This window comes from Engraulis encrasicolus, chromosome 18 (assembly GCF_034702125.1).
Source record: "Engraulis encrasicolus isolate BLACKSEA-1 chromosome 18, IST_EnEncr_1.0, whole genome shotgun sequence".
Taxonomy (NCBI): domain Eukaryota; kingdom Metazoa; phylum Chordata; class Actinopteri; order Clupeiformes; family Engraulidae; genus Engraulis; species Engraulis encrasicolus.
In genome coordinates this window covers 46,857,686-46,870,669 of record NC_085874.1, presented here as the reverse complement: position 1 = coordinate 46,870,669, position 12,984 = coordinate 46,857,686, and the positions used below count along the sequence as shown (strand labels likewise).

The following is a 12,984-nucleotide window of genomic DNA, read 5'->3' as shown; positions in this document are numbered from 1 at the left end:
TATCAAATTCTATTTGATGACGTGTGATATAGTCACAAGCCGAACTACACTTCCCGCTTCGCTGTCACACAATTTCCAGGTGTTGATAGCAAAATGGCTGTTGTCAGTCAGACAAAGGCGAGTCAGTTCGTCTCTGATTGAAAATTATAATCAGTCTACGGGGCCGGTCAAAACTGTAAAATGGATGGCTGTCGTTGGGTGAAGTAGTAAGGGCTTCATCGGATTCGACTGTTTGATGCAACTGTTATACGATCTGATGCACTGATCTCGTGACAAGATTCAAGAAAAAGGTAAGATTGTATTATTGTGGAATTAACGTTAGCAGGCTACTGCGAGCGGCTGCCTCCCATACAGTAAGGCAGCTAATAATATAACAACTTAGCTGTCTTTGTCGCAAAGTGGACCCTTATCCATCGAATGCACAATGCTGACTACAATAATGGCAAGGCTTCTGCCAATCTTGCCACCTCGTACTGCTACTTTTCGTAGCTGTAGGACAGGCAAGTGCCATTTTGACATGAAAGTTTCAGCACGAGATTGTATGTCAACTAATGTTTTGGTTATACAGTGTGCAGGCATGCCAGTTTTCTAGCTACCTAGTAAGCCATCTAGCTAAATGACAATTATTTTACACTGTGGTGGCATTGCGTTGGTTGTGCATGATTGTGAATGATGCCTATGGAATTAAACTTGCCCCTTTAAACGATAGAACAAGACGAACGCCTCAAATGTACTGATAGCGAAGTGAGCACTCGGAAATGCAGGGGAAACATGATGCCACTCTCAGACGAATTTGTGAGAATTGCACTGTTAAAAAACTTCATCCGTCAGCAGCAGGGAGTTCCCCGTGGGCAGAGTGCAGCTGCACCTACCTATCCAATGAAGGTTATAGAGAAGACCAGTTGGTGTTATGTAGGCTACTTTGCCTCTTATTTTTCTTTATTATTCGCAATGCATTCTGGTAGTGCGTCCTGAAGATAATTTGATGCTGGTGTGCAGTTATTTTTGGACAAGGATATGGGCGTAGCGCAGCTCCTAAGCTTGCAGCCAGGCAGAGAGGCACAACCGGATGGTTAGATTATGCAGTGTTGTGCCATCATATGACTTAGTGTGGTTTCTCCCAATGGATCTTTGTGTTGAACATAATGTGCTCCTTTGTGTGAAGCCGGTGCCTGGGCATCATGAAAGAATGACAAGGGCAGTGTAGTGGTAGTAGACTACCCATTCCAGCCTAGAGGTGCATCCTATCCACACCCACCGCGTCTTAAAGCCCACTCAATGTATAACAGCGACACTGGCGACATGCGACACTGCGCTACACAACCCGCGGTGGCCGCCTGCCAAGAACAAGGGCAGAGCCAGAGGTTCATCACTTCAGATGTGCTACATCATGTGCGTGTTCCCTATGTAAATTACATGTTGTGTTGCCATTGCAATACACATTCCCAGACGACTGTCACAGCGAGCTTTGATCTTAAGTTGCACGACAATTGCCCCCCAGTGCTCGCCAGTTGTGTTACTTTGATAGAAACTAGAATGGGAAAACAGGACCAGTTCTCAGTGAATATTGTCTTGTTGAAAGGCTCTGACAATGTCCACAGTTTTCTCTGTACAGCGATTTGTTGTCACCAGATTAGAAAAAGGCTATTGCAGGAATGTCATTGTATTTCATTGGCCATTGCTCATTTTCCAAGTTTCCCAGGAACCAACCAAACTACACTGACTGCCGTATGTCATGTGTTGACTGTGGAAATGCAATCGGGACTGTCAAACAAGATTTGACCCTCATCATTATAGCTCACTGTACTTTGTATAATAGCAATAACGGTATTCTATTCTTGAAGTGGGTCAGGCTATTAAAAAATTATATTATCGCTGGGGATTTGTGATATGTCATCATGAATGACACTGTCAAAATGGATTATCAGACAGACGTCGAACTTGAATGTATAGGAAACCTACGGTTGCCCATTTGCTATAACACACATACTACAGTATCAGTAACATAGGCTATTACTCTTTAACACTTTTGACCACACGGGCAGTCACGGGTAAGCGTTGGGCAGTCATTGGTAAGCGGTTATTGCGTCAGACTTGTAGCCCAAAGGTTGCCGGTTCGACTCCCGACCCGCCAGGTTGGTGGGGTGAGTAATCAACCAATCAATGCTCTCCCCTATCCTCCTCCATGACTGAGGTACTCTGAGCATGGTAGTGTCCCGCCGCACTGTTCTCTAGGGGTGCCATTGAGGGCTGCCCCCTTGCACAGGTGAGGCATAAATGCAATTTCGTTGTGTGCAGTGTGCAGTGAACACTTGTGTGTGCTGTGGAGTGCAGTGTCATAATGACAATGGGAGTTGGAGTTTCCCAGTTGGGCTTTCACTTTCCCAGTTGGGCTTTCACTTGAACCCTTTTGACCTTTTCATGATATGTGACATGTTGGCCACATTAATGGCTACCGCATAACCTAAGCCCACATGGACCTTCTTCCGGCAACAGAACAACACCTTTCCTTGATGATTTGGAGTAGTGTTTCTCAACGGGGGCAGAACAGCCCCCCAGGGGGGCATTGGAGAGCCCTGGGGGGGGTGGGGGGGGTGGCGTTGAGAAGGATACAGTTGAGAGGGGGCGGTGCTTAGTTGCCATTGGTGGCATTAGTTGTCCATTTAATTTTTTAATACTAAGGGGGTCTTTGGCAGGGTTATGATGAGGCCAAGGGGCGTTGGGAGGCTTAGGATGAGGTCCAGGGGACTTTTGTTCAAAAAAGGTTGAGAACCACTGATTTGGAGCAGTGTTAAGGAATTAGGCTCGTTCGTGACGATGTAGTAAGACTTTTGCTAGGCAGTGGGCATGCGCACTTTGCCAGTTTGATGCATTGTGGTTAGAAAATTCTAACCAGAATGCATCAAACTGGCAAAGTGCGCATGACCACTGCCTAGCAAAAATCTTACTGCTTCGTCACGAACGAGCCTATTGTCTGAGTGGAGGCATGTGGTTCAAAGCTGTATCAGCTTGTCATCATGGCTCCTCCATCACTACAAGACGCCCACATCACATCAAAGCCTCCTTTCCTTTCCACGCAGAGCTCTGCTGTCCACCCGCCTCTCTCAGCTCTGTTAAGCTCTTGACATTTTTTATGACAGTCCTTGAGTACGTTACAATATGCGGCCTTGCCTCCTCCACTTGCGCTTGTCTCCTCGTCCCGCCTCCTGGCTCCTCCTCCGTGGAGAAAACTATAAAGTTACCCAGCTGTCAGCCTAGCCACAACAACTTTTGAGGGACTGTCATTCATTCACCATCCCAATTGCAAATGAGAAAAATTTGAGCTTTTGCAAGATATTGAAATATAATGCAGTTGACAGTGATGTCATCATGGCATATTACTTCCTGGTACGAGGAGACAAGCACAAGTGGAGGAGGCAAGGTCGCATATTGTAACGCACTCAGAGCTCTGCTCTCCACCCGCCTCTCTCAGCTCTGTTAAGCTCTCGCCATTTTTTATGACAGTCCTTATCTCTTGTCTTATCTATTGTCTTCCACAATCACCCCCAACTCCTACAATCACACCGACCCCCGAACCCCCAACCCCCACTATCAGCCTCCAATTCCCGTTCCGTCTCAACACTTCTTTACACTCCCCCTAACTCCTCTCTGCTCTTGTCTTTTTCCTCTCTTCTCTCTTTTCTCTTCTTATCTTCTTTCTCTTCCCTTCTCCTCACTCCTATCTTCCTCCCCACATCTCTCCCATCCATTCTCACTCCTCTCCTCTCATCTCATCTCCTCTCCTCTCCTCTCCTCTCCACACTTCTTGTCCTCTCATCTCCTCACCTCTGCTCTTATCTCCTCTCCTCTCATCCCCCACCTCTCCTCTCCACTTTTCTTGTCCTCTCCTCTCCTCTCCACTGCTCCTTTCTCATCTGCTCCTTTCTCCTCTCCTCTCCTCTCCTCTTTCCACTCCTCTCCTCTGCTCCTTTCTCCTCTCCTCTCATGCCCTCTCAACTCTTCTTGTCCTCTCCTCCCCTCCCCTCCCCTCTCCTCTCCTCTCCAGTCGTCCTCCAAATTAGCCGCCTTTCCATATCCGCTTTTTTCTCCGTTCCTCTGCTCTGCATGCTTCCATATCTCATGCATTTTCTCTGTGCCTCATTCCATCTGACTTTCTTGTTTCTGCCATCTGCCCCTCCCTCTCCTTCTGATGTATCCCTTTTGGCCTCTTCTCTTCTCTGTCCTGTCCTCTATGAATGTTCTTCTCTTCTCTTCTCTTAGCTTCTCTTCTCTTCTCTTCTCTGTCCTGTCCTCTATGAATGTTCTTCTCTTCTCTTCTCTTCTCTTCTCTTCTCTTCTCTTCTCTTCTCTTCTCTTCTCTTCTCTCTCCTGTCCTCTATGAATGTTCTTCTCTTCTCTTCTCTTCTCTTCTCTTCTCTTCTCTTCTCGTCTCTCTCCTGTCCTCTATGAATATTCTCTTCTCTTCTCTTCTCTTCTCTTCTCTTCTCTTCTCTTCTCTTCTCTTCTCTTCTCTTCTCTTCTTCACTCTTTTCCTCTTCACTCTTCTCTTCTCTTCTCTTCTTCAATCTTCTCTTCTCCTCTTCACTCTTCTCTTCTCTCCTCTTCTCTTCTCTTCTCTTCTCTTCTCTTCTCTTCTCTTCTCTTCTCTTCTCTTCTCTTCTTTCTCTTCTCTTCTCTTCTCTTCTCTTCTCTTCTCTTCTCTTCTCTTCTCTTCTCTTCTCTTCTCGTCTCTCTCCTGTCCTCTATGAATCTTCTCTTCTCTTCTCTTCTCTTCTTCACTCTTTTCCTCTTCACTCTTCTCTTCTTCTCTTCTCTTCTCTTCTCTTCTCTTCTCTTCTCTTCTCTTCTTCTCTTCTCTTCTCTTCTCTTCTTCTCTTCTCTTCTCTTCTCTTCTTCTCTTCTCTTCTCTTCTCTTCTCTTCTCATCTTCACTCTTCTCTTCTCTTCTCTTCTCTTCTCTTCTTCACTCTTCTCTTCTTCACTCTTCTCTTCTCTTCTCTTCTCTTCTCTTCTCTTCTCTTCTCTTCTCTTCTCTTCTCTTCTTCACTCTTCTCCTCTTCACTCTTCTCCTCTTCACTCTTCTCTTCTCTTCTTATGCCTACATACTGTACATACTCAGTACTCATTGAACATGTACTCATTCAACACATCCCTCCACATATTTCTCATTCCCTTCTCTCTCTCTTTTTTGTCTGTTTTGGACGCTGTCCATCTTGCCTTCCTCTCACTCTGTGTCAAGAGACTCTGATCAGGCAGTCACATCACTGCCCTCCCTGCTGTTCAATTATTGATCGGCTGTAATTGGCTGTTCCATATGGCAGAGCGGAGCGGAGTGGAGAAGAGAGGAAAACGGGGCATTGGGTTGTTTCACTGCCCCTGGCATTGCCCCCCCTCTTAGGTCAGGCAGTAAGGCAAGTGGTATTTTAACAAGCTATACGTGGCTGCTGTATGTTTAAGGCGGGTTTGTGGTAATGGGACAGGTTAACTGTTAACCATGAGAGGGAAGGAGAAGTGTGTGTGTGTGTGTGTGTGTGTGTGTGTGTGTGTGTGTGTGTGTGTGTGTGTGTGTGTGTGTGTGTGTGTGTGTGTGTGTGTGTGTGTGTGTGTGTGTGTGTGTGTGTGTGTGTGTGTGTGTGTGTGTGTTGTGGCGGGGGTGGGTGGTGGTTCTCAACAAATCCTGTAGCAGTGCAAACTTGTTGGATTTACTGTGTCGCTGTCTGCAGCAGATGTTATCTTAATGTAAATCAAGACTAAATGAGGGGGGCAGCATGAAGTCAGTCAACATGGTGCACTGTTGCAGGATTTTTTTTCAGACATATGAGTATGAGGCTCAAGCATTATTACCAATACAAGCTGTGGGGTGGGGTATTAAAACATGGTTAACACAAGAACATGGTTCAGTGATAAACCTGGCTAAGTTCACCTACAGGAAGTGGTAAACCTGTGGGTAATGGATAGCCCACAGATGGGTCATGTACGTGGGGTTAAAAGGGCGTTTCAGTCATCAAGTGCCACATGGTTAATTTCAGGCCTGAAGTAGAGGGTACAGTAAGGTCATTTTGTCCAAGAGCTGCATTTGAGTCCTTCCTATTCCATCATTAAAAGTCTGAGTGTCCTACATTTTTTGGAATACACTGTACAGTTCCCAAATATGATGGAAAATCAATTATAACTCCCAAAGCATACATAGTTTCCAAGATCTGGAACCCCAAAATGGCAAGACTCTTTATCACGCTTTTCACAAACTCAGTTTTAAGGCTTAATATAGCCAAAAATAATCAAGGCATGCTATTTGTACGGCATCTGGTAGACAGGGTCATATTGAGGGGCCATGGTGATTTTTAGGCCTGTATCTTCCTTCAAACCAAAACCAGAGGTGTCAAAATCTGCTTGTAAATTTTGTATGCAATTCACAGGTTTGAAAGGTGGGCATGGCACCCCAAATTTGGAGGGCTTCATCTCCGCAACCGTTAGACGTAAGGTGCTAATACTTGGTATTCTTTCAATTGACATCAAAAGGTACCTGTATGTGAGATATCGGGTAAATCGGAGAGGGTCATGTGGGGAAGGCGTGTGAATTGACATGGAATGACCCAGATGTCATTTTGTTAGGAAAATTAGGTGCTTTCCTGTCAGATGATTTACCACTAGCTCAAGGTTACTTTGACCTGGCTGGTTTACTACTGAGTGAGGTGTTTGGAATATTAGTGAGGTTCTTGGAATATTGGGCATAACCATGGTGATCCACTTAAAGGACAAGTGCACTATTTTGAACATTTAACCCCTTTTCTGAATTGTCTGTAATAAAGTTGCGTAGTCCATACCACAATTTTGATGTTTGCTGCTGTCTGTTATTTGGCTAATTTGGATTTTGTCTCAACAACCTTTATAATGGCGGTCTATGGGCATGTTTGAATCTGTTCTTAAAACCAACCAAAACATTTGCTTTCGAAAGTATGCATCCTACTATTTGGTTAGGGGTGTACACTGGCATTCAAACTTGGACATGCCGATAGACAGCCATTATAAAGCCAATTGGGAAAAAAAAATCCAAATTAGAAAAATAATGGAGACAGCAGCAAACGGCAAAAAAAGGGTGAGGACCACTCTACTTTATCGCAGACAATTCAGTTCAAAATAGTGCACTTGTCCTTTAATAATAGCCAGATTGGCATCGCCAGTCATGAAGGATATGGCCTTGCCTTGCCATGCAGGATGTAAGTTACTCCAGCTTAGTGTGCATTGCACTGTACTGTAGACAGTAACCAAAAACAACAGTCTGCAGAGTCAGACAAAGAAACTGAGGGAATTCCCCCATTGTGATCAGGGCTAGGCTCAAATGAACTAAACGTGCAACAACAAACCAGTAAGCAGTCGGACTAGAAAAGAATCTGCTTTGTGAGACGCGCGTATGTCCTCCTACTGTAGCTCTGCCTGTTACACGACTGTGACTGGGAACACCAGGGTTTTTAAAACATTACTAGTTTGAGGGCAAGTGGTCGCAAGGCATGCCATTTAAAGGTTAGCCACCTAAGTTAAAGTAGTTATACATTATCTGTGGAGGGCACACGTTCAGTCGGTAGAAAGTTCACTGTGTCATTTCCTTTTGTTTGCTTGCTTGCTTGTCTTTCTGCAATATCAAGCTTCCAACACAAGACCCCCCCCCCCCTAGTCTGCTAGTTTAGGCTACTTCAGTTATCAATGCATCAGTAAAGTTATGCTGTTTTGTAAATCAGTAGTCGTAGTCAGGATGTTACCTCTATGGTTCTGTGCATTTCCTCAGGGTAGTAACAGAGTTGTATGTTTTCTGTGCTGTTTTGGGATGGCCACATGGTCCATTAGGTGGCTTTTGTGGCGCTTGTTATGTCTCTGCTATGGTATGTTGAGCTCTGTCAATCATGCTCTTGTTTTTTTAAATTGAAAACAGTTTGCAACACGGTTGCATTGCAACACAGTTGGCAGCCGCTTCTATAAGTTAGGTACAAAATGCGGCAGTTATTGAGAGATGCTCTACTATTCAAGGTCAATTCAGGCCTTCTTCCTACTACGTAATGCAGGAACATGCAACCCTTCTGATTCCCATGTTGCACTGTTGAGGTAAGTTAGTTGGTGCAACAGGCAGTGGCGGAACAATTGCACACAGGACCTCACCCCACGGCAAAACACTTACAGGGCCCCCAATACGCCCTGCCAAGGTCTCACCTCCTCCATAGCCTTGCCCCTGGCCCCAGGTTAACAACATGAGATGCAGCCTTGTCCTATCCTGGTCCTGACCATCCCATAATACTACCATTTTCATTTCGTATTCATGGTCTGGACTTTGTTTGATCTGACTCGATTGCAGGAAGCAGGAAGGACATTTTCGGAAAAATCAGGATTTAACTTATAAGTTGTTGAACAAACATGTCTGACGTCTAGCAATGGCGATTTAGGACCGTTTAACAGACATGTCTGACAGAATATCCTACCGTAGGATAAAATTACAATGTAGAACCGTTTGTCAGAACACAGGCGAAAATCCTACCGGTCAACATCGCTCCACAGAGGACAGGTACCAGACGTAGTGCGGAGCCAAGTGTCTTGGCGGAAGTACGTAGGATGGCCCGCGAGGCTAGCCTTGTCCTATCTTGCCCTATCTTGCCCTGTCATTCTTGAGCAGCCGTGGCCTAATGGTTACGGTAGAGACTGGGAGTCTTTGAAATCAGAGGGTTGCAGGTTCAGATCCCACCCTACCCTAGCCAGCAGGAAATGGCTAAAGTGCCCTTGAGCGAGGCACCTGAATGGTCCACATTGCTCCAGTCAGGCTAATGTAACCCATAATCTGTACTAGGGATGCAAATGATTAATCGACTCTAATCGATCAATGCATTAATCGATTAAAAAATATTAATCGCAATTAATCGACAATTCAACTGACAAGAGACCCAGGTGAAATGGGCATGTGAAGAGTGTGTGTGAAGAGGGGTGTGAATAGTGGGAATATTTAAATCACCTTTGGATTAAAGAATTGAAATAGAATTAATTTAAATGTGGTATTTTATCTAAATTTTGTATTAAATTTTTTAGATTTAGTAGGTTTTTTTCGAGAAACATTGAGATTCCGGGGGGAAAACGCCGCTTATCAATTAATCGCAAGATCGATCGACAAGGCTATCAACTAATGATTAATGAATAAATCGATAATTTGCATACATAATCTGTACCTTAAAAGCTGAAAGTTCCAAAAGCTCGATCAGAGTTTAACATACTGTATTGTACAGAAACTAATGTGTAGGTAAGCGAAGCGAAGTGAGGTGAAAGCCCACCTGGGAAACTCCAACTCCCATTGTCATTGTGACACAGCACACAAGTGCACACTGCAGTGCATACAACGAAATTGAATTAATGCCTCACCCATGCAAGGGGGCAGCCCCCAGTGGCGCCCCAAGGAAGCATTGTGGCGGTATGGTACCATCCTCAGGGTACTTCAGTCATGGTGGAGGATGGGGGAGAGCACTGGCTGATTACTCCCCCCACCAGCGTGGCGGGTTGGAACTCGGGAATCGAACCGGCAACCTTTGGGCTACAAGTCTGATGCCCTGACCGCTTACCCATGACTACTCAAACTCACTCCGGACGCCGTTGTGCTAGCCTGGCGATGCAATCCATGTACTCCACCCAAAGATTTTGGCTCCGCACATCGTCTGGCAAAAGCCTCGAGCTCGGTTCTCTCAGTGTTTCGCCAATCAGCGAACAGTTGAGAGTGGTGACGTAGAACTCACCCGCGAGCTCCGTTACTGATTGGTTAAGGTAACTATATTCACACTTTCATTTTATTATTTGTATGCTTTTGCGACGCTATAACGTAACAGACATGCTAATAAAGCACAATATGGGTTTTAATTTGAGTTTGGAACTTCAATTAATTTAAATGATAGAGTAAGATGAGACCATCTCCCATCGTCCACGGAGTCAACAGTCGGCTATTCGCCCAGGCTACCGTTGTGCTGCCTTGAGCCCCTACTACACCTCACCGCTGGTGGGTGAGCACGAGCAGGGCTCTGCACAGCAGTAGCTGGAACATCTGTGATCTGTACACTAGTCTTTGGCTGGAAGACAGATGGAAAGATGTAGGGAGAGATGGAGAAAAGGAGTGAGAGGGAGAGAAAGAGAAAGAGGCCCACCTCGTCATATGTGTATGACCTAATCAATGCTTAGTTACCATGAGAGTGTTTGGTTCCATGGCTGGTTGCCGGGGTGACTGCAAGACAGTATTGTTCTGGCTCTGATCTTGATGAGGCTTCAGAGGACAAAAGAGGGGTGGCAAGGAGAGGGGTGGAGAGGAGTGAGATGGTGAGGAGAGTGGTGGAGAGGAGGGGAGGAGAGGGGGAAGGGAGGAGAAGAAGATGAGGAGAAGAGAGGGGAGCAGAGGGTTGGGTTGGGGTGGAGAGGAGAAAAGAAAAGAGAAGTGGGTAAGGGATGGGAGGAGATGCGGTTCAAGGGGAGAGGACAGGAGAGGTGAGAGGAAAGGAGAGGGGTGAAGAGGGGATGAGACAAGATGGGTAGAGAGGAGAGGAGAGGTGAAGAGAAGACGGGTGGGAAGGAGAAAAGAGGAGAGGGGAAGAGATGAGGGCTGGAGAGGAGAAGAGCGAACGTAAGATGGGTGGAAAGGAGTGGAGTGGAGTGGAGAGGATGGGAGAGAAGGTAAGAGGGGAGGAGAGGAGATGGATGGAGAGGGGTGGAGAGGAGAGGAGAGAATGTAAGATGGGTGGGAAGGAGTGGAGTGGGGAGGAGAGGAGAGGAGAGAAGGAAAGAGGGGTGGAGAGGAGAGGAGAGGAGAGGAGAGGAGAGGAGGTAAGAGGGGTGGAGAGGAGAGGAGAGGGGAGGGGAGGGGAGGGGTGGAGAGGAGAGGGGAGGGGTGGAGAGGAGAGGAGAGAAGGTAAGAGGGGTGGAGAGGAGAGGAGGAAAGAGGGGTGGAGAGGAGAGGGGAGGGGTGGAGAACATAACTGTTCCAGGCCCTGAGGGGTATACTAAGAAGCTGGTTAAGGAGTAAACCAGGAGTCCAGAGATAAATCCTCTATACAGTGGTTCCCAAACTTTTTTCCCTGCGCACCCCCTTCATTTCAGTGTAGTTCACGCACCCTAAGCTGTGCTGATGGGCATGCAAGTATGATTCACTTTGCATTCACTGCACGTTATGCACAGTCGTTTTGGGGGAAACTCTTTTAGGAGTTAAACTACACTTCAGATGGACCCTTCCAGGATACAACTCACCATACAACTACTTAATGTTGATTAATGCTGGATGAAAACACACATATCCACCATTGCTCTATTACAGGGATGGGCAACTTTCATGTTAAGGAGGGCCACATTTTTTACCGCCAACATCGGAGGGCCACATGATCACGGATCTGTCTGCAACTCGCAGAGTTCGAGGTGCATTTGGTTGCTCACTGACTATCGATATTGTTTGAAATGAATAGGAGTGTTCTCTATCGGTCAACAGTATAATTACAATGAATTAATTCAGTAGTGGTTTAAAAAAATATTGTCATTATTTTTTAAAAGTCATGTTTTATCCATGTAAGGGCCACACTGAGTAAGGAGGCGGGCCGCATGTGGCCCTCGGGCCTCCAGTTGCCCATCCCTGCTCTATTAGCTCGCGCACCCCCTTATGGCAGGCCGCGCACCCCCAGGGGTGCACGCACCACAGTTTGGGAAACCCTGCTCTAATAGAAGTGCCGCAGGACTCTAGGCTCTTCTATTTGTTGATTTACTGTACCTCTTAACTTAACCTGGTTTACTCCTCAACCAGATTCTTAGTATGCTGTAGCCCCTGCTTTCATTAATGAGCCACAGTGCACTACCTGCAGTATTGTGCTGTATGGTCATGTAGACTGCAAGGGTGTTATTTTGATTTTAGATCTGTGTACCGGTAGTATGTTGACTTGTGGTGCATGTAAGAGTACATATTCGGATTGCATATGATGATGATATGTGGACATTCAGACAGCCCTGCCGGGTGTGTATGTGGCTCATCCACGAGCCAGATTATGTGCTCTGGCTCATACAAGAGCTCAGCTAATCTTACACCCCTCACACATGCATGCGATTTAGTGCAACTATGCTATTCTTTCCTATGAGGGAAGCCAAGTGGGGCGAAGCAAAAAATATTTGTCCAAGGTTAACATTTTGCAAATAAGAGCGAATTTCAGCTGCGGCGGGCAGTCAAATCAACAACATAAATGTTTCCATCGATTTGATTCGCCGATACGACCAGTTGACTGTTGAAGAATGGAACATTGTCAGAATGGAACACTGAATTTCGCCTCTCTTCTCTTCTCTTCTCTTCTCTTCTCTTCTCTTCTCTTCTCTTCTCTTCTCTTCTCTCTTCCGGCGTTAGACTATATGCTCTGGCTGGAGGGTATCCATCTCAAGTGCCATGATGTATTACATGTTTTTTGTTTTGTTTATAAACATGGTGTTGTGAGGAGGGGCAAGATACTGGCAGCCAACTATGTGAGCTAATTTTTTGACCGGTAGCGGTTTCCAACAATCGGAGCGATTGAGTTGTGCGCAGCCTTGGTCGCTCAGCCAATGGAAAACAAAAAAAGAAAACCCATGTATGAGCTGCCACAAGCCACAACCCCCCCCTCCCCCCATACCATATGCATATTTAGCACTTCCTCTTTTCCCTGTCATTCTACATCCTGTCTTCCTCTTCCTTCGTATTTCTTTTCTCTCCTTCCTTCCCCTCTTGTCTTACGCACTCCTTCTTTCTCTCACTCACTCTCACTTCCTTTTACTCGGGTGCCTTTTCTAAATCATACGGTACTGTGTTCTGTTCATTAATGTGTCCGTGTGAGTGTGTTGTTGATGCATTGCATACGCCCCCATTTCCTTTCTTTAGCATATCCTGCCTCCATTTCCTTCATCTGGCTCTCTGTCATTTCGATACGCTGCCTGCTGCCAGCCAAGTGAGCACTTTAAAGGCAGCAAGGCA

At 45.9% G+C, this 12,984-nt stretch overlaps 1 protein-coding gene across 9 annotated transcripts in view; it reads left to right on the top strand.

Moving 5' to 3' along the window:
• Positions 1-92: 92 nt before the first annotated feature.
• Positions 93-12,984, top strand: part of hmbox1b (homeobox containing 1 b) — a 32,826-nt gene continuing 19,934 nt past the window's right edge. For all 9 annotated transcript variants that reach the window (XM_063223717.1, XM_063223722.1, XM_063223719.1 and 6 more), the window contains exon 1: positions 93-290. The gene's annotated coding sequence lies outside the window, so the exon portion shown is untranslated. The remainder of the gene's footprint in view (positions 291-12,984) is intronic.